Source organism: Staurois parvus, unplaced genomic scaffold (genome assembly GCF_062004578.1).
Source record: "Staurois parvus isolate SC_StPar_1 unplaced genomic scaffold, SC_StPar_1.0 ptg000272l, whole genome shotgun sequence".
Lineage (NCBI taxonomy): Eukaryota > Metazoa > Chordata > Amphibia > Anura > Ranidae > Staurois > Staurois parvus.
In genome coordinates, this window is record NW_028318068.1 from 3382495 (window position 1) to 3404413 (window position 21919).

At 45.4% G+C, this 21919-nt stretch overlaps 1 protein-coding gene across 2 annotated transcripts in view; it reads left to right on the forward strand.

The window, feature by feature from the left end:
• The first annotated feature begins 11193 nt into the window (after window positions 1–11193).
• Window positions 11194–21919, forward strand: part of SMAD4 (SMAD family member 4) — a 78937-nt gene continuing 68211 nt past the window's right edge. For both annotated transcript variants that reach the window (XM_089681615.1, XM_089681616.1), the window contains exon 1: window positions 11194–11365. The gene's annotated coding sequence lies outside the window, so the exon portion shown is untranslated. The remainder of the gene's footprint in view (window positions 11366–21919) is intronic.

A 21919-nucleotide genomic window follows, 5' to 3' on the forward strand; every position in this document is an offset into this window, starting at 1 on the left:
AGTGAACCCCCGTAGGGCAGAGGGTCTTGTGAATGTCTCCGCATCGGAGAGGCCTCAGTTTAGGATTTGGGGGGGTTTGCGGATGCCACTGTGCTTAGAATGCATGACGGTAAAAAACCTTCAGTCTTTAATGTCACTTTAAAGAAACAACAGAAGGATAACATAAATCATGTACAAATACTAATGTGTTATACAAAAACAAGGATTAGATACATCACAAATATGTAGAAGTTGGAATTGTGTAAAAAAAAAAAAAAAAAAAAAAAGCCTTTAAAATAAATATCCACCGATAAGCATGAAAAAGAAGAAAAAATATCAATGCAATGAAATTAAAACTTCAAGTGAAGATAAAGGAAGCAGTGCTGATTGAATATTGTTATGACTGTATAAGTGATGAAGTGTAACTCTTCTAGTTCATCTAACACTCCCCTCCCCAAGACAGTGCTGCTGTCCAATGGTGCCCTCCTGTGCTCCTTCATCCAGAATGGGGGCACTCTAATACAGGAGGTGTGTTACCGGCCAGTTCTTCAAGTAATCCAACACACTCCATGCTTCATGATAGTTTTTTTTATAGAATCAATGACTTCGTCGCTGGCACATTCGGTATTACATATTCTTGCAAATGGGCAATTAAACCTATAGAAAAAAAGAATAAAATTGTGTAAGATCTAATAGTCACATCTACTTTATATATACTGCATGTGTGAAAATTGGGAGTGAAGGAAGAGAGATCACAGTTCAGTTCACATTTCTGCATGGGGCCAGGATGACTGCACTACTGTGCACCCCAATGAAGACGGCTGCAGCTCCGCACCCGGAAGCAGAAGCCTGGTAGAAGACACTGGCGAGGGATGTCGGACTATTGAAGGATGGGTAAGTATCATGCAGTTTAGCGCCTCTTTAACCCCTCGCCTACAGGGCACTTATACCCCCTTTGAATGACAATTGCACGGTCATGCAACACTGTACCCATATGAAATTTTTATCATTTTTTTGAGACGGATAGAGCTTTCTTTTGGTGGTATTCAATCACCTTGGGGTTTTTATTTTTTGCTAAACAAACCAAAAACAACTGAAATTTGTTATAAAATTTTGTACATAAGTGGTTTTTCTCCTTCACTGATGTGCGCTAATGAGACTGCAGTGATGGGCACTGATGAGGAAGCACTAGTAGGTGGCACTGATGGGCATTGATAGGCATCACTGATGGGCACTGAAAGACAGCACTCATATATGGCACTGATAGGTGGCACTGATATGTGGCATTGATGTGAACTGGTAGACACTGATATGTGGCATTGATGGGCACTGACAGGTGGTGCTGCTGGGGCTACACTGATCACCAGTGTCCTGATGATCAGTGTATGTCCCCTCTGAGGAATGCCGATTACCGGTTCTCCTCTCCTCTGTCAGTGTGACAGCTCGCGAGGAGAGAAATGCCGATAACCGGCATTTCCCTATTTACATGCGATCAGCTGTGATTGAACACAGCTGATCACATGACTGAGCCGACATCTTCGCCTCTTTTTATTGATCGGCTGTGACCGAGGGACACAGTGCACCACCGATCGCCACGCTGTGCGCTCCCAGAGCTGCGCATGCGCGGTTAGAGTGAGAGGACATCATATGACATCCTCCCAGAACGAGAGAACCGCCTTGCGCCCGTCATTACCTTATATGGCGGGCGGGAGGCGGTTAAGGAGGCTACCATCAGATTGTATGGTGTGTGGGAAGCCTAGGGTCCCATGCATACTGGGCGTGTGAGCGATGGGCACAGGTGCACTGTTCAGTCCCACTGCCAGTAGCCTGTCAAGCTCTATGAGAGGCTGAGAGCTGCTGAACCTAGAGGTACTTACGTTTAGGGCATGAATTCCTGCACCGCGGACTGCTTGTGTTCCAGGCAGGTGCTCCTCAGCACATACTACCCTAAACCTTAGTACAGTCCAACAGCAGCAGCTTTCACTCTTTCATGGAGTATGACAGACTGCCAGCAGCAGGATTGGATGGAGCACCTGTGTCCGCCGCCCGTATGTAAATAGTTCAGCTTCATGCACAGGGGCTAAATGCCCAGTGTGTATGGGGCCTAAGGTCTCATTCACACTGCCATTAACCACTTCAATACCGGGCACTTATACCTCCTTCCTGCCCAGGCTAATTTTCAGCAATCAGCGCTGTCGCACTTTGAGTAATTGCGCGGTCATGCAACACTGCACCTATATGAAATTTTTAGCATTTATTTCACACAAATAGAGGTTTCTTTTGGTGGTATTTAATCACCGAGTTTTTTATTTTTTTGCTAAATAAAACAAAAATCACCTGAAACTTTTGAAAAAAAAAAACACACTTTTCTTCGTTTCTGTTATAAAATTTTGCAAATAAATAATATTTATTCATAAATTTAGGTCAAAATGCATTCTTCTATATTTCTTTGGTGAAAATAATAATAATTGAATTTGTATTTTTTTCAAATGTTTCTATTTTTTTATTAAATGTTTTCTTTTTTTTAACTATTTTATTTTTCAGCACACTGTGATCAAAGAAATACAACGTTACCATAGTAACATTGAACTACTCTGGGCACGTGATCAGGATTTTTTTTTTTTAACACATTATGATTACTAATACCAATGTATTTAATTGATATTTGCAATCAATGTTACTGATTAGATGTGATTGGGCAAAGCTGATCACATGATACAGATGGGCTGTGATTGGCCCTATCTGTATCATGTGACTGCCTTGACCAATCACAGCTAACAACATAATTGTATACAATGGATGGCATGACAGGAAGCCATCCATTGTATACAATTGACATGTGATCTGCTGTGATTGGTCACATGACACTGGCAACTGGTCGATGTAGTGATATATCATTGCCTGTGTTCCGTGGACACAGCCGGTGACAGATCACGCCGATGCGTGGCCATGTGAGCGGTTCATTTTGACAGGACGTCATATGACGCCCAGTCACAACGGCGAGTGTGCCGTCTGGCAGTCAATCTGCTATAGTCTGGGAGGGAAAGTGTTAACATACATATACCTATAAGAATTCTAAACACATAGAAATGCATGTGATGGTTTTAAATAGTATAATTTACACTGTGCATTTATCTGCGTTCACAGAAAATGAGATTCTGTGCATCCACCAGACGTTTACACACTCTACATCTAAATGCATGTTATTATTATTATACAGGATTTATAAAGAGCCAACAGTTAGCGCATCGCTTATCAATATAAAGGGAGACAATACAGCAACAATAAAATTCAATACAAGAGGGGTACTAAGGCCCTGCTCCTGGGGGCTTACAATCTAATAGTGAGGTGCTGGTGGAAAAAAAGGCAATAACTGTGAAGGATGAACTGATGGTAGAAATAAAAGATTCGGTTGTTAGCTAAAGGCAGGATAGGCTTCCCTGAAGATATGAGTATTTAGGGATTCCGTAAAAGTGGACAGAGTAGGCGATAGCTTGACAGATTGGGGTAGGTAGTTCCAGAGGATGGGAGAGGTTTTGGAGAAGTCCTAGAGATGAGTATGGGAGAAGGAGACAAGGGAGCTTGAGCGCAGGAGGTCTTGGGAGGAGCGGAGAGGATAATTTGGGTGATATTCAGAGACAAGATTGGTGAAGGGCAGAATTGTAAATCGCTTTGTAGGTTTTTGAATTTTATTTTAAGTACAGAAGAAACACGGACTGGATGACAGTATAATGGGAGTGACAAAGTGGGCTTGTTTGGCAGCATGGAGGAAATAATTGTATTTTAAGAAGGCAGATTTTTATAGGTGAAGGCTGGGATTTGGTTTTACGTCACAATCGCTTCAGTGCACGGCTATGTCTCTTAAGATTTCTAGTGTCGTCAGTCTGCCAAGGTTGCAATGGTTGGGGCCTGGTACTTCGTGTAGTGAGAGGAGCAAGTGAGTCCAGTGTGGATGAGAGTGAACTGTTGTAGACAGAAGTGGCCAGGTCAGGACAGGGGTGAGATTTTGTCATAGAGGTGGTCAGTTGCAGAGTAGACAAGAGAAGGATTAAAGTGGCGAAGGTTTCTGCGGGTAATTCAAGAAGGTGGTCACTGCTCCGGTCTATAACTGGCTTATGCAGCAAGGAACATGGACAGGCATTGCATATCAAAAAAAGGAAAGAAAATACCCAGTTCAACTTGCCAGCCAGCTAGCCAACAACCAAATTAACCTGTCTAACAATGTGCGTTTAAAAACAGGGGTTTAGTTAGCACACATTTGCAAATACATACATAAGCCACAGAGCCACGTCACGGCACCCTGATATTCTGTGGTCCTAACTCTACAAATTTTGAGAGCCCTCATATTAGAGGCACATGCATTTACTGGATAGACCAAGGGCAGATGAACCTGAGGGAACCCACCCCTTCTTAAAGACACAGGAGCACACTGGACACCCAGCATATAGCACAATGGCAGCCAGGGGTATCCAGTGCACCCCCTCACCTACAATACAGCATACAAGAAGGTGGTCACTGCTCCGGTCTATAACTGGCTTATGCAGCAAGGAACACATGGACAGGCATCGCATATCAAAAAAGGAAAGAAAATACCCAGTTCAACTTGCCAGCCAGCTAGCCAACAACCAAATTAACCTGTCCAACAATGTGCATTTAAAAACAGGGGTCTATCCATTAAATGCATGTGCCTCTACTATGAGGGCCCTCAAAATTTGTAGAGTTAGGACCATAGAATATTGGGGTGCCATGACGTGGCTCTGTGGCTTACGTATGTATTTGCAAATGTGTGCTAACTAAACCCCTGTTTTTAAACGCACATTGTTAAACAGGTTAATTTGGTTGCTGGCTGGCAAGTTGAACTGGGTATTTTCTTTCCTTTTTTGTTCTGCGGGTAATTGTTTGCTACATAGAGAGATAGGTGGTTGAACACAAGGATACGGTGCATGTGATGAGGCTGTGATCAGAGAGAGGAAAGGGGGTGTTGGTGAGGTTGCATGGAGTGCAAAGATGAGAGAAAACAAGGTCAAGTGTATTCCCATCAGAGGAAATGGAGGATTGTGTCCATTGTGTTAGGTCAAAAGATGAGGTGAAGTTGAGACGTAGCCAGACTGCTAACATTATTGGGGATGCTAAAATCACCAAGAATGATAGTGGGTCTTTCAGAGAAGAGAACGTAGGGTAGCCAGGCAGAGAAGTCATCACCAGTCCAGGAGGCCGACAGATCACTGCAATCCTTACAGAAAACAGACGAATGCAGTGAGTCTCAAAAGAATAGAAGGAAGGGCAGGAAGGACTTGAAAGGTGCACAGCGGGGATAGAAGCAAACCAACTCCACCTTCTTTCCATCCACTGGGTCTGGGTGAGTCAAGTGGAGGCCTCCATGAGAGAGGGCAGTGGGAAAGGCAGAGTCAGACACATGAAGCCAGGTTTCAGTAGTCCTATAAACACAGGAGAACTTGATCTGCGGGACCAAGTTTGTTTATACTTCTCAGATAACTTTTCCCGCTTTAGGCCTCATTTACACAGACGTACTACAGCGAACACCCCTGCGAGGGCCGTGTTTACCTACCCCGGGATGCAAAGGTTTTCCATGCATCTCTGTACAGGAAGTCCCATTCATGTCAATTGGGACGCAGTGGCTGCATGGACACAGTCGCTACTCCCAATTGACATCTTTGTGGGTCTGCATGCTGTCAAATTGGGAGCAGCGGCTGTGCCTGTGCAGTTTTCACAATTTACATGATGGAACGTTCTTCACATGGATACATGCGACACCTATGCAACCCACTGGAGGTAAACACAGCCCTCACACAGGTGTACGCCATAGTACGCCTATGTGAATGAGGCCTAAACCAAATACAGGAGGCCCACGTAAATGTAACCCAAGACTGATGTCAGATGGGCGATTCTGCCACTAGTGAGAAATTGCCAGGGGCTGGATTGCAGAGAGGATGCCTGTCTGTCCCTCTAGAACAGGGGTGCCAAACTGGCGGCCATCCAGCTGTTGCCAAACTACAAGTCCCATGAGGCATTGCAAGGCTGACAGTTACAAGCATGACTCCCAAAGGCATGATGGGACTTGTAGTTTTGCAACAGCTGGAGGACTGCCAGTTTGACACCCCTGCTCTAGAACCATACTCTTGCTAATAGAGGCAGCGAGATCACTCCATCACTAGAAATAAAGATTCAGCCAGTGACACAGAGGCATCTCCCTGCCTCAACCAATATATAATTAAGGGGGGTTGCCAAAAAAGATTTTATACATCCCTGCTATTGGCTTTGCACAGAGCAGCCTCAACCCTTCTCTTCTCAGGTAACCCACTATTGTTCCTGGCCCCTCCCTCCTGCCCCCAGAGCAGGCAGCTTCCTATGGGACTCCCAAACAGGCTCACTCCCGAACCATTGATCGTCGTGTCCAGTCACACACAGAGCTGCGGTTTCGGCCCCACCCCCTCATTGGCTCACTGGCTGTGACTGACAGCGGCGGGAGCCAATGAGGATGCGGAGTCCCTGGAGAACCAAGGCTCTCATGCACAGTGCTGGGTTGTAATGGGGTTCAGGTAAGCATTGAAGGGGCTGCACACAGAGGGTTTTTTACCTTCATGCATTGAATGCCTGAAGGTAAAAAACCTTGAGCCTTTACGACCACTTTAAGGTTGGGTTCACATTCTGTGGTAACACACTATACATATGTTAGTACCATTCATCTTTAATAGAACCCCAAACACGCTGAGGGCTCATTAACAGGGGTACACAGGCCCATATAGCATGAAGAGGTGTTTATTTATGCATCTGAAGCAGCGTGCAGGCAGCCTGTATTGGCAGTTCATTCAAAGTAATTGTATGGCTTTGACGCAGAACTTCACCCAAAAACGGAAGTTCTGCTCTTCCTCCTCCCCCCTTCCTCTGCCATATTTGGTATCTTTTTTGGGGGGGGGGTTGTACCTGGTCTTGACAAGTATTTCCCACTTCCAGAATCAACCTGAAGTCCCCCCCCTCCCTGAAACCTTCTGGAACATGTCACAGGTCCCCGAAGGCTGTAGGACCATTCACAAAGTGCAGTGTAGCTTGCGCATGTCCAGTGGGCAGCCAGCTGTGAAGATGCAAGGAGTCACTGCTGGCTGCCCACAGTTAACATGCTGGTGCTCCAAACACTGGTGAAGAACTGGCTCAAGTGAGGACGGTGCTGGATCCCTGGACAGGTGAGTGTTTATTAACCCTGTAAGAGGTTTTAAATTATGGGACGAGGGAATTCCAATCATGTAACCACTGTGATTGGTGGTCACGATTGGAAAGCTCCTGACTGCAAGTAGGCATCGGGAGCTTTCCAGGACCCACTGGTAATTGCATAAAATAAAATGAGCAGACATGGACCGGTCATCCACCTGCTCCTGCTCTGTTCAATAGGGGATCAGCTCACGGCCGGCTGCCCACAGTTAACATGCCCGTGCTCCAAAGACAGGTGAGGAACTGGCTCAGGTGAGGACAGTGCTGGATACTTGGACAGGGGAGTGTCTGTTTATTAACCCTTCAGGAGGTTCTAAATGCCAAGGCCTACAAAAGGACTTGAGAACACCACTGTCAATGACTGGAGCTGCTGCCTGATCACTAGGGAGAAGGCCACTGTTGCTGACTGGTGCGGAGAACACCACTGTCACTGACTGGAGCTGCAGCCTAATCATTGGAGAAAACGCCACTGGTGCTGCCTAATTGGTGTGGAGAACACTACTGGCACTGACTGGAGCTGCCGCCTGATCATTGGGGAGAACACCACTGGCATTGACTGGAGCTGCTGCCTAATCATTGAAGAGAACGCCACTGGTGCTGCCTGACTGGTGTGGAGAACACCACTGGCACTGACTGGAGCTGCTGCCTGATCATTGGGGAGAACACCACTGGCACTGACTGGAGCTGCCGCCTAATCATTGAAGAGAACGCCACTGGTGCTGCCTAATTGGTGTGGAGAACGCCACTGGCACTGACTGGAGCTGCAGCCTAATCATTGGAGAAAATGCCACTGGTGTTGCCTGATTGGTGTGGAACTGCCGCCTAAACATTAGGGAGAACACCACTAACACTGACTGGAGCTGCCTCCTAATCATTGAAGAGAACGCCACTGGTGCTGCCTAATTGGTGTGGAGAACACCACTGGCACTGACTGGAGCTGCCACCTGATCGTTGGGGAGAACGCCACTGGCACTGACTGGAGCTGCGCCTGATCACTGGGGAGAACGCCACTGGCACTGACTGGAGCTGCGCCTGATCACTGGGGAGAACGCCACTGGCGCTGACTGGAGCTGCACCTGATCACTGGGGAGAACGCCACTGGCACTGACTAGAGCTGCGCCTGATCACTGGGGAGAACGCCACTGGCGCTGACTGGAGCTGCGCCTGATCACTGGGGAGAACACCACTGGCGCTGACTGGAGCTGCCGCCTGATCGTTGGGGAGAACACCACTGGCACTGACTGGAGCTGCGCCTGATCACTGGGGAGAACGCCACTGGCACTGACTGGAGCTGCGCCTGATCACTGGGGAGAACGCCACTGGCGCTGACTGGAGCTGCACCTGATCACTGGGGAGAACGGCACTGGCACTGACTAGAGCTGCGCCTGATCACTGGGGAGAACGCCACTGGCGCTGACTGGAGCTGCGCCTGATCACTGGGGAGAACACCACTGGCGCTGACTAGAGCTGCCGCCTGATCGTTGGGGAGAACACCACTGGCACTGACTGGAGCTGCGCCTGATCACTGGGGAGAACGCCACTGGCACTGACTGGAGCTGCGCCTGATCACTGGGGAGAACGCCACTGGCGCTGACTGGAGCTGCACCTGATCACTGGGGAGAACGCCACTGGCACTGACTAGAGCTGCGCCTGATCACTGGGGAGAACGCCACTGGCGCTGACTGGAGCTGCGCCTGATCACTGGGGAGAACACCACTGGCGCTGACTGGAGCTGCCGCCTGATCGTTGGGGAGAACACCACTGGCACTGACTGGAACTGCCGCCTAATCGTTGGGGAGTACACCACTGGCACTGACTGGAGCTGCCGCCTGATCGTTGGGGAGAACGCCACTGGCACTGACTGGAGCTGCCGCCTGATCGTTGGCGAGAATGCCTTTGTTGCTGCCTGATTGTTGTGGAGATTACCACTGGAACTGACTGGAGCTGCCGTCTGATCGTTGGCGAGAATGCCTTTGTTGCTGCCTGATTGTTGTGGAGATTACCACTGGAACTGATAGGTGCTGCTGCCAGATTGTTGGGGAGAAGGCCACTGTTGCTAACTGATCGTTGGGGAGAGCGTCACTGTCCGTTTGCTTACCTATACACTAGAGGCTGTTGTCACCTTCAAAGTAGCCCCCTTGTGAAGCGACACACTTTTCTAGATGACTGTGCCACTCCTGGAAACATTCCTGGAATTCGTTTTCCGGAACGCTGTGCAGTACCTTTGTTACAGCTCGCTGGATGTCCGGAATATTGTCAAATCTGTGTCCTTTTAAGGCATCTTTTATTTTTGGAAACAGCCAAAAGTCGCAGGGTGCTAAGTCAGGGGAATAAGGTGGTTGGTCAAGTTTCGTAATGGAATTCTGTGCCAGGAACTCGCGAACGCTTAACTCATCCTGTGCAGGAGCATTGTCATGGTGGAGAATCCACTTGTCAGGCCAGAGTTCTGGTCTTTTCCTCTGAACAGATTCCCGTAACCTTTTCAGAATGTCCAAGTAACAATGTTGGGTGACCGTCGTACCGTGTTCTATGAACTCGTAGTGAACGATCCCTTTGTGATCGAAAAAACACACCAGCATGGTTTTGAACGGAGAACGAGACATGTGCGCTTTCTTTGGGCGAGGTGAATTCTTGATGGTCTGGCGTTTAGTTTCCGGATCGTACTGGAGACACCATGTTTCATCTCCGGTAATCACCCTCTCAAACACCTCTGCATTCTTCAGAAGATGGGATGAAATCTGAAGACGACGTTCCTTCTGATCTTCTGACAAGATTGGAGGCACCATCTCTGCGGAGAGCTTTCCCATCCTCAAGTCCTCTGTCAGAATCTGCCGCACGGTTTCCCTGTTCATGTTCAATTCTTCTGCCATCATTCGCACGCTCATCCTTCGATCTGATTGTACCAGGGCTCGCACTCTGTCCACATTTGCGTCCGTCCTTTGCGTTTTTGGCTGCCCGCTTCTTGCGTCGTCGTGGACATCTTCCCGCCCCTCCTTAAACCGCTTATGCCATTCAAAAACACTCGACTTCTTCATGGAATGTTCACCATAAGCCTCTTTTAAGAGAACTAAAGTCTCACTCGCGCTTTTTCCCATTTTCACGCAGAGTTTGATGTTCATCCGCTGCTCCAGATTCCTGTCACTCATTTTCCACCAATGGCACGGCACACACACGTCTTATTTCTTCTACGACTCCGTAAAAGACTGAGACGAATGGTGTGCGACCCAGGGGAGGGCAAGTTACAACATGTCAGCACACACAGCCATGCTTGTACACACTGAGGAATTCTCCATCACACACTGCCTGCCACTTCCTCCTCTCATCTACTTCCTGCCCTTTCTCCCAATGGTGAAACCCACCAATCACAGCTCCTGTTGCCATAGTGAGGTATTATCCCCGCCCCCCTCTTCTTTATTGCCTCTATCAACACTTCCCCTTCCTCTCCTTCCCGCCCATTTTCTCATTGGTCAAACCCACCAATCACAACTCCCGTTGCTATAGAGAGTTAACATCCCTGCCCCCATCAACACGACCCCTTTCTTTCTTTCCCACCGATTTTCTCCAATGGCCAAACCCACCAATCACAGCTCCCGTTATTATACCGCCCCCCTGTTCCTCATTGCCCCCAATCGACGAGGCTCCTTCCCGCCCATTTTGTCAATAGTCAAACCCACCAACCACAGCTCCTGTTGCCATAGTGAGGCATTGTCCCCGCCCCCCTGTTTCTCATTGCCCCGTTCGACACGGCTTCACCCTCCCCCTTCCTCTCCTTCCCTGCTAGTCAAACGCATCACTATGGTAACCACGCTAGGCCCCCTCCTTCCTTTGCCTCTCTCTTTTCGCAACCCAGTAGCCACGCCCCTCAATCCCAGCTCGTGTTACCACGGTAACCACCCAGCCCCTCAGAGGCTCTGAGGGCCCCGCCTACACATTCCCGCTAGCCGAGATGGCTCCTCCCTCCGCCCTCCTCAGTGTCCCGGATGTTGCCACTGATGCGCACGCTCGACCTGTGAAGGGGGTTTGTTGTTTGCGGCCTGCGCCGCTCAAGAGTCCGGAGAGGCCCAGGAGGGAGGAGGGCGCTGCTGCTCGGTGTGCTTCTTGCTCGAGACGCGCTCGTTGCCTCCCCAGGCCGGAGGAAAGTGGAGACGGGCCCCGGCGGGTGAGTGAGGGGTGCGGGGTGGGGTTAAGTACTGAGCTCCTCAGGTCGGAGCCCCCAAATAGTACAGGAGGCCTGCCGTCCGCTCTAAGTGGCCCGCCGTCCGCTCTAAGTGGCCCCTACCGTCTGCTCTTAAAGGGGGCCTGTCACCTACACCCTCATCTGGCCATAGACCTCTGGGGGCCACAACCCAGGGCCCATTGGTGTAGCATTGTTTTCCTATTCCCCCCTATTGCTCCTAACCCTTTGCTGGAGCTCTGTCCTCATTTGTCTGCTCCTGTGATACAAATGCTGATTTTAGGCCTGAAAATGACCTAAAACCCCCCAAACCCTGTATATTCATGATAAAAATGCTCATTCTGGGCCTTAAACCCCCCAAAACATAGAATATTGTGGTACAAATGCTCATTATAGGCGCTAAAACTCTGTATATTAGTGATACGTCTCATTTTGGGCCTGAAGATTGCCTAAACCCCCCAAAACATGGCATATTCATAATAAAATGCTCATTTAGGATCTGAAACACTGTATTAGTGATAAAAATATCATTTTACGTCTGAAAATTGCCTTAAAGCCACAAAACATTGCCTGTTAGTGCTACAAATGCTAATTTAGACTCCAAAACACTGTATATTAGTGATAGATATGCTCCGCTTAGGCCTGAAGATTGCCTAAAACTCCCAAACAATGTATATAATGGGCAGCACAGGGGCTAAATGGTTAGCACTAACGCCTGGCAGTACTCGGGTCGTGGGTTTGAATCCCAACCATGGCACCACCTGCCTGGAGTTTGCATGTTCTCCCTGTGCCTGCGTGGGTTTCCTCCGGGTACTCTGGTTTCCTCCCACTCTCCAAAGACATGCTGGTAGGTAAATTGTATCCTGTCTAAATTGTCCCTAGTATGTGTATGTATGAATGTGAGTTAGGGACCTTAGATTGTACACCCCTTGAGGGTTAGGGACTGATGTGAATGTACAATATACAGTCATGGCCGAAATTGTTGGCACCCTTGATATTTTTCCTGAAAATCAAGTATTTCACACAAAAAAGGTATTGCATTAACACATGTTTTGCTATACACATGTTTATTCCCTTTGTATGTATTGGAACAAATATAAAACAGAGGCAGAAAAGCAAATATGACATAATGTCACACAAAACCCCAAAAATGGGCTGGACAAAAGTATTGGCACCCTTAACTTAATATTTGGTTGCACACCCTTTGGAAAACATAACTGAAATCAGTCGCTTCCTATAACCATCAATAAGCTTCTGACACCTCTCACCCGGAATTTTGGACCACTCTTCCTTTGCAAACAGCTCCAGGTCTCTCTTATTGGAAGGACACCTTTTCCCAACAGCAATTTTAAGATCTCTCCACAGGTGTTCAATGGGATTTAGATCTGGGCTCATTGCTGGCCACTTCAGAACTCTCCAGCGCTTCTTTGCCATCCATTTCTGAGTGCTTTTTGACGTATGTTTGGGGTCATTGTCCTGCTGGAAGACCCAGGATCTTGGACGCAAACCCAGCTTTCTGACACTGGGCCCTACAGTGCGACCCAAAATCCTTTGGTAATCCTCAGATTTCATGATGCCTTGCACACAGTCAAGGCACCCAGTGCCAGAGGCAGCAAAACAACCCCAAAACATCATTGAACCTCCACCATATTTTACCGTAGGTACTGTGTTTTGTTCTTTGTAGGCCTCATTCCGTTTTCGGTAAACAGTAGAATGATGTGCTTTACCGAAAAGCTCTATCTTGGTCTCATCTGTCCACAAGACGTTTTCCCAGAAGGCTTTTGGCTTACTCAAGTACATTTTGGCAAACTGTAGTCTTGCTTTTTTATGTCTCTGTGTCAGCAGTGGGGTCCTCCTGGGTCTCCTGCCATAGCGTTTCATTTCATTTAAATGTCGACGGATAGTTCGCGCTGACACTGATGCTCCCTGAGCCTGCAGGACAGCTTGAATGTCTTTGGAACATGTTTGGGGCTGCTTATCCACCATCCGGACTATTCTGCGTTGCAATCTTTCATCAATTTTCCTCATCCGTCCACGACCAGGGAGATTAGCTACAGTGCCATGGGTTGCAAACTTCTTGATAATGTTGCGCACTGTGGACAAAGGCAAATCTAGTTCTCTGGAGATGGACTTGTAACCTTGAGATTGTTGATATTTTGCCACAATTTTGGTTCTCAGGTCCTCAGACAGTTCTCGTCTCCTCTTTCTGTTGTCCATGCTTAGTGTGGCACAGACAGACACACAATGCAAAGGTTAAGTGAACGTCTCTCCTTTTTATCTGCTTTCAGGTGTGATTTCTATATTGCCCACACCTGTTACTTGCCCCAGGTGAGTTTACAGGAGCATCACATGCTTGTAACATTCTTATTTATCCGCAGTTGTGAAAGGGTGCCAATACTTTTGTCCAGCCCATTTTTGGAGGTTTGTGTGACATTATGTCGAATTTGCTTTCTTTCCTCCCTTTTTTTGTTTTGTCCCAATACACACAAAGGGAATAAACATGTGTATAGCAAAACATGTGTTAATGCAATACGTTTCGTGAGAAATACATGATTTCCTGGAGAAATATCAAGGGTGCCAACAATTTCGGCCATGACTGTATATGTAAAGTGCTGCGTAAATTGACGGCGCTATATAAGTACCTGAAATAAATATATTAGTGATACAAATGCCCCTTTTACACAGGCGTTTTGTGTGTCTGTTTTTCATCTGTTTATTTCTATGAACTAGCGGATGTAAAGGAATGATCATCTGTTTATATCCGTTAATGTCCGTATTCTTTGACGTCCATTTTTTTGAACGTAAGAAAACCCTATTTTTCATCCGGTAACCTCCCTGGCGGTATTCCCGAGTGTAGCTCGGGGTAAAGTTTCAGCACCACAAGCAGTAACCCCGAGCTCCACTCAGGAATACACTGCAGCGCTGCTCTGGGATCTTTTCTTCACTTACCTTGTCCTGCGCTCCTGTGATGTCCCCCCTGCAGTGTCCCCTGTAATGTCCTCCGGCGGATGCTGGCATCTGTCTTCTGGGTTCCGTCCCCTGCGAGCGTCGGGACGTACGGGGGACGGAACAGCAGGAAATTTGAAAATGACATTCACTAAATACACTAAAATCACATAGTATAACATTCCTGTATCAAACCATTTCACATACATTTTGTCCCAAGTGCTTTGTTCGGCGCCCTGCCTGCATTTTTACTGTTCTTTCTGCCTGGAAACTGAGAAACGTCCATGGCGTCCAAAAAGCGTCCCTTTAGGTCAAAAGCGGTTTTAGACCGGCTAGAGAACAGCGATAGTAAATCAGAACCACTTGCAGAATTGAGTGATAATTCGTGGGGGAAATTCATCATCAGACACTGAAAATGATTCTGCGACTTTGCTCAGTGATGTGCGAACTTGGCGCTATATTTCAAATTTCAGTGTTTTTGGTTTGATTATATTATTGAATTAAATTTATTTTTATATTATTTTTTATGATTATTAAATTATAATTTGTGGTTTTGTGTTTCAAATCTTATCCTACCCGGGATGTTTACTAGACTCTTGTTCGGACAGATTTCAGTGAGCTATTTCTAAAAATGACAGCCTACAATAAAAAAAATACATATTGCAATGTAAATAAATGTACCCCTTTGAGCACAGAAATACTGACATAATCAGACCGCTAGGGAGGTTAACCTCTTGCTCTCCTGAGGATTTACCCCCCTTAATGACCAGGCCTCTTTTTGCTACTTGGCGCTGCACTAATTCAACTGATAATTGCACGGTCATGCAATGCTGCACCCAAACAAAATTTTCGTCCTTTTTTCACACAAATAGAGCTTTCTTTCGGTGGTATTTGATCACCTGTGCGCTTTTTATTTTTCACGCTATAAACGAAAAAAGACCACAAATTTTGAAGAAAAACAATGTTTTTTACTTTTAGCTATAAAAAATATATAGTAAACTCAAAGTTGGTTATAAATTTAGGCCAAAATGTATTCTGCTACGTTTTTGGTAAAAAAAAAAAATCCCAATAAGTGTATATTGATTGCTTTGTGTGATAGTTATAGCGTCTACAAACTATGGTATAAATACTGCAATTTACACCATTTGTTTTGCTATACAGCGCTGCGCTAGTTTAATGGACAATTGCGCAGTCATGCAATACGGTACATAAATGAAATTTATGTCCTTTTTTTCCCCACAAATTGAGCTTTCTTTCGGTGGTATTTGATCGCCTGTGCGCTTTTTATTTTTTGCGCTATAAAAGAAAAAGGCTGACAATTTTGAGAAAAAAAAAAAATATTTTGGACTTTTTGCTATAAAACATGTCCAGTAAATTTCGACCAAAATGCATTCTGCGACATGTCTTTGCTAAAAAAAACCCAATACGTGTAAATTAATTGGTTTACGTGAAAGTTATAGCGTTTACAAATGGCGGGAAAGATACTGGGATTTTTAATTTTTTTTATACTAATAATGGCAATTAGCGACTTATGGCGGCAATCAGTGACTTATGGCGGGACTGCGGCGGACATTCTGACACTGGGGGGGGACTGACTTGTGGTCACTGACATCCCCAGTAACACCAATACAGTGATCAGTGCAAAAAAAAAACAAACGCTGACACTGTACTAATGGCACTGGGGAGGAAGGGGTTAACTTTTTTATTTACTGAAAGGAGGGGAGTGTTTTTTACTAGGGGACAGCTGATCGGGAGAGAGAAACTCTTCTCTCCGGCTCAGCATGTCAGGAGCTGTCAGGGAACTGACAGAGAGCAGAGCTACTGCAGCCCTGCTCTCTGTCAGTGATTGCCGCTAATCGCCGGGACACAGCCGGTAATGACCGGCTGTGACCTGGCGACTGACATCCGCGGCCGTGATCGGCGGGACAGGTAGGGCGGTGGCGCCCCCTACCTGTTTTGCAAACACACGTTTTAAAACGTGGTTTTGCCCAGCCGTGCTGCCCTGCAACGTATTTCTACAGTGGCTGGGCGGCATGTGGTTAAAAAAAACCCTGAAAGGGATGTAAACTGACATACGGTCCATTTTTGTATTTGTAAAGGATGTAAAATGATGTAAAACTGATGAGAAAAATGTGTGAAAGGACCCTTAGGCCTCTAACCCCCAAAACGTATATTAGTGATACAAATGCACCTTTTACACAGGCAATCTGTATGTCCATTTTTCATCTATCTGTTTATTTCTACGGACTAGCAGATGTAAACAGATGATCTGTTTACATCCATTAATGTCTGTATCCGTTAACATCCATTTTGTTGAATGGAAGAAAACCCTATTTTTCTTCCGTTTAAAAAAAAAAAAAAACACCCCCGAAAGGGATGAAAAATGGATGTAAACAGATGTAAATGGACATATGTTCCATTTTTACATTGGTAAAGGATGTAAAACTGATGTGAACTGATTGGTTTTTTTTTCCTTGGAAAAAACATGACTGAACTGCTGAGAAAAACAGAATGCTCGTGAAAGAACCCTTAGGCCTGAAGATTGCCTAAAACCCCCCAAAACACATTATATAAGTGATACAAATGCCCCTTTTACACGGGCGTTCTGTATGTCTATTTTTCATCTGTCCATTTATTTCTATGAGCTAGCGGATGTAAACGGGTGATCGTCTGTTTACATCCATTAATGTACGTATCCGTTAACATCCATTTTGTTGAATGAAGAATACCCTATTTTTCTTCCATTAAAAAAAAAAAAAAAACCCAAATGGGATGAAAAATGGATGTAAACGGATGAAAAACATATGTAAACGGACATACGGTCCATTTTTGTATTGGTAAAGGATGGGAAAAACGGATGTAAACTGATGCAAAAGTGACGTGAACTGGTGAAAAACTGATGTGAACGGATTGTTTTGTTTTTTTTTTATATTGGAAAAAACATGACTGAACTGATGAGAAAAACGAAACACTCGTGTGAAAGGACCCTTAGGCCTGAAGATTTCCTAAAACCCCCAAAACACTGTATATTAGTGATAGAAATGCTAATTTAGGCCCCAAAACACTGTGTACAAAGTGGTATCAAAAAGTTTCGAGACTAGTTTTGTAACACGCCAACAAATGGCAGCACAAAACTGCACAGTCACAGGGAGCTCCAACCTTTGTAAGTCAGTGTGCCAAAAGACATCGTCCTGTGTACGTCGAGAGCTGTGCAACTGGTGCTGTTCTGACCATGTGCATTACTATGTCTGCTATTTCATCATGGACAGCAAGTTAGAACAAAGAGCAAACTTGAAACTTGGCATATTGCTGCATCTCCGCCTTGTTGTCAAAATGGCGACCTTTGAGCTGGGTCTTCATCTTCGAGAAGAGGGCACTATCAGGGGTTGATCTCATTGAAGGTGTTCCTGATCTCTCATCGTTTTCCAGTGATGTTAGTCCGCTTTTGAAGCACGCATGCCACTCAAAACACCTCCAACGACTCATTGCAGCATCGCTGTAAACTTGCCGAATCATGTCAGACGTCTCTGCGGCAGATTTGCCCAGTTTCACACAGAATTTCACGCACTTGAAGGTTTGGCAAGCAGGACTTTTTTCAAAGAGGTGAGCAGTCCGGCCCCATTCACACCTGCGGGTTCCAGGGAACAAAAACACCTGTTTACGTGCATCTTCCCAGACATACGAAAAAAGCGCGTGTCGCACTTGCAGCATCATTATTGTTAATGGCCCCAAACCCACATTGCGATGGAATTCAACACAGCACGTGATGCGTTTTACTTCCTAGTCTTTTTTTGGGGGGGGGGGGGGACGTGTGACTAAATCGAACGCTCTTCAGATTCGCTTCTGGTGTGCTACCATAGTTTATAAGGCTATGCGTTTTGCGGTGCGGTTTCAGATTTTCAAAAACGCGCTACAGTCCATTTAACGTAGACTATGGGTCAAGTTCACATCTGTGCGTTTTTTTTGAAAGGCTCTGTGACTTTTTTGCCTGCATTAGATTGTGTTTTTGGCTCCGTAGATTTCAATGGAAATGCATGAAAAAAGCATGTGCATGCTTTTTTGGTGCATTTCCTGTAGGGCTGCGACAAACAATTATTTTCACAATCAATTAGTTGGTCGATTATTGCTTCAAATAAATGATTAATCGGATAAAAAAAACTCAGTTTTTTGTATAATTTAGTAATATACAGTAATTCTTGAATATCTATATGCTGTGGTAAAGAGAAATAGCTGAATATCTAATCCACTCTCAGAATAACAGACGGAAGAGATACTTTATATGGTATTGAATCTGCTACATGTCATCCAACTCAGAGATCAACATTTTTATTGAAAGAAAAAAAAAATGTAAAAAGACCTAAAACACTATTTTGCAGTTTTTCCAACAGGACTGTAATATATCATACAGTCTGCCTTGTCATAGGCAGGTAGCTTGATACAAGCTACCTGTGTCTGCTGTCACTTATGCTGGCCATACATCAACACAGTTTTTGTTTTGAAATTTTTCGTCTTGAGAGCGTTCATTCAATTTTCTAATTGTTAGTGGGGTCAAATCAGTGTTTATTTTTGACCACAGTGATGGGAAATTTCGAAGGAGCAGAGCACGTTCCTAACTCCAGAAACCACAAAGCAACTCATCCACTCCCTTATCATGTCACGACTTGACTACTGCAACTCCCTCCTCACCGGCCTGCCCAAACACAGGCTATCCCCGCTTCAGTCTATCCTGAATTCTGTGGCCAGACTCATCCACCTCATCAACCGCTCTGTATCCTCCACCCCCCTCTGCCAATCCCTCCACTGGCTTCCGATTGCCCAACACATTAAATTCAAAATATTAACATTGACGTACAAAGCTGTTCATAACACTGCCCCGAACTACATCACCGACCTAATATCCAAATACCACCCAAAACGCACTCTCCGCTCCTCACAAGACCTCCTACTCTCCAGTTCCCTGGTCTCCTCCTCCCATGCCCGTCTCCAGGACTTCTCCAGGGCTTCCCCCATCCTCTGGAACTCGCTACCCCAATCCATCAGACTGTCACCTACCCTCCTCGCCTTTAGGCGCACCTTGAAAACCCACCTCTTTAGAGAAGCCTACACCGCCCCCACCTAATTGCCGACCTCCTCTGCTCTTCCCACCACTCCATCCCCCACAGCTATTTCCTCCTGTACCACTATCCCCTCCCTCCTAGATTGTAAGCTCCAAGGAGCAGGGCCCTCGAACCCCTCGTGTATCACATTGTATTGTTACTGTACTGTCTCATGTACTGTCTCCCACTATAATGTACAGCGCTGAGCAAACTGTTGGCGCTTTATAAATACTGTATAATAATAATTATTTCAGGTACTTATAGCGCCATCAACGCAGCACTTTACATATATATAGTACATTCACATCAGTCCCTCAAGGGGCGTACAATCTAAGCTCCCTAACTCACATTCATACATACACATACTAGGGACAATTAAGACAGGATCCAATTCATCTACCTGCATGTCCAAAACATTTAATGATCGAGCCAATTTTCGCACAGTGTATGTGGTTTTTGTTCAAAAATTCATTTTAAAATTGAATGTTAAATGAAATTTGTGAGCAACATTTCTCCAATGTACAAAGACTTTTCCTACAAATATTCTTGTTTGAGAATCGATGTGTATGCCCAACATAAGACATTTAGTAGAGGCAGCATGCTTCATCATCTGTCTTGATGGGGTTAAAAACCAAAAGTAAGCCATTTATAGTACAAAAACAGATCATCACTACTATAAGGGGTTAATTTATACTGTGAAAGTAATATTCATTTTATATAAATCTATAATCGTATCTATCTCAAGTAGGATATACTGGGTATTTTAACAACCGTGGAAGTCAGACAGCAGAAGCTACAGTGGATATAAAAAGTCTACACACCCCTGTTAAAATGTCAGGTTTCTGTGATGTATAAAAATGAGACAAAGATAAATCATTTCAGGACTTTTTCCACCTTTTATGTGACCTATAAACTGTACAACTCAGTTGAAAAATAAACTGAAATCTTTTAGGTGGAGGGAAGTAAAAATAAAAAACTAAAATAATATGGTTGCATAAGTGTGCACACCCTTAAACTAATACTTTGTTGAAGCACCTTTTGATGTGATTCCAGCACTCAGTCTTTTTGGGGAGGAGTCTATCAGCATGGCACATCCTGTCTTGGCAATATTTGCCGACTCTTCCTTGCAAAACACTCCTAATCTGCCAGATTGAAATCTCCTGTGCACAGTCCTCTTCAGATCACCCCACAGAATTTCGATCAGATTCAGGTCTGGGCTATGGCTGGGCCATTCCAAAACTTTCATCTTCTGGTGAAGCCATTCCTTTGTTGATTTGGATGTATGTTTTGGGTCGTTGTCATGCTGAAAGATGAAGTTCCTCTTCATGTTTGGCTTTCTAGCAGAATCCTGAAGGTTTTGTGCCAATATTGACTGGTATTTGGAACTGTTTATAATTCCCTCTACCTTGACTAAGGCCTCAGTTCCAGCTGAAGAAAAACAGCCTCAAAGCATGATGCTGCCACCACCATGCTTCACGGTGGGTATGGTGTTCTTTTGGTGATGTGCAGTGTTGTTTTTGGCCAAACATGTCTTGGAATTATAGCCAAAAAGTTCAACCTTGGTTTCATCAGACCAGAACACATTTTCCCACATGCCTTTGAGAGACTTCAGATGTGGTTTTGCAAACTTTATCCGGGCTTGGATGTTTTTTGCGTAAGAAAAGGCTTCTGTCTTCCCCCTCTACCCCATAGCCCAGACATATGAAGAATACGGGAGATTGTTGTCACATCTACCACACAGCCAGTACTTGCCAGATATTCCTGCAGCTCCTTTAATGTTGCTGTAGTCCTCTTGGCAGCCTCCCAGACCAGTTTTCTTCTCATCTTATCAATATTGGAGGGACGTCCATTTCTTGGTGATGTCACTATTGCGCCATATTTTCTCCACTTGATGATGACTGTCTTCACTGTGTTCCACGGTATATCTAATGCCTTGGAAGTTCTTTTGTACCCTTCTCCTGACTGATACCTTTTAACATTGAGAGCCCTCTGATGCTTTGGGAGCTCTCTGCGGACCATGTCTTTTGCTGTAGGATGCGACTAAGAAAATGTCAGGAAAGACCTACTAGAACAGCTGAACTTTTATTTGGGGTTAATCAGAGGCACTTTAAATGACAGGTGTGTACTGACTCCTATGTAACATGATTTGGAACGTAATATAAGAGGGTGTGCACACTTATGCAACCACATTATTTTAGTTTTTATGTTTTCTTCTTATTAAACATTTGGTATTTTTAACATTGCGCTGTTTATCTCCTCCTCCCCTCCCTGCCTGTCTCCAGCACCGCACCCGGGGGCTAGCAAGGAGGGGAGAGACCTTGCAGTGTAATGAGCACAGATTGGGTACTGATCAGGAAAGGGGGAATGTCGTGCTTATCTTTTATTCCTTTTGCTGTCAGGACCCTTTTTTGCATTCTTTTTGCACACGTTTAAAAATTTATTTTACGCCTGTAGATTACATAAAACCCCCAAAACATTACGTATTATCTGAAATCAA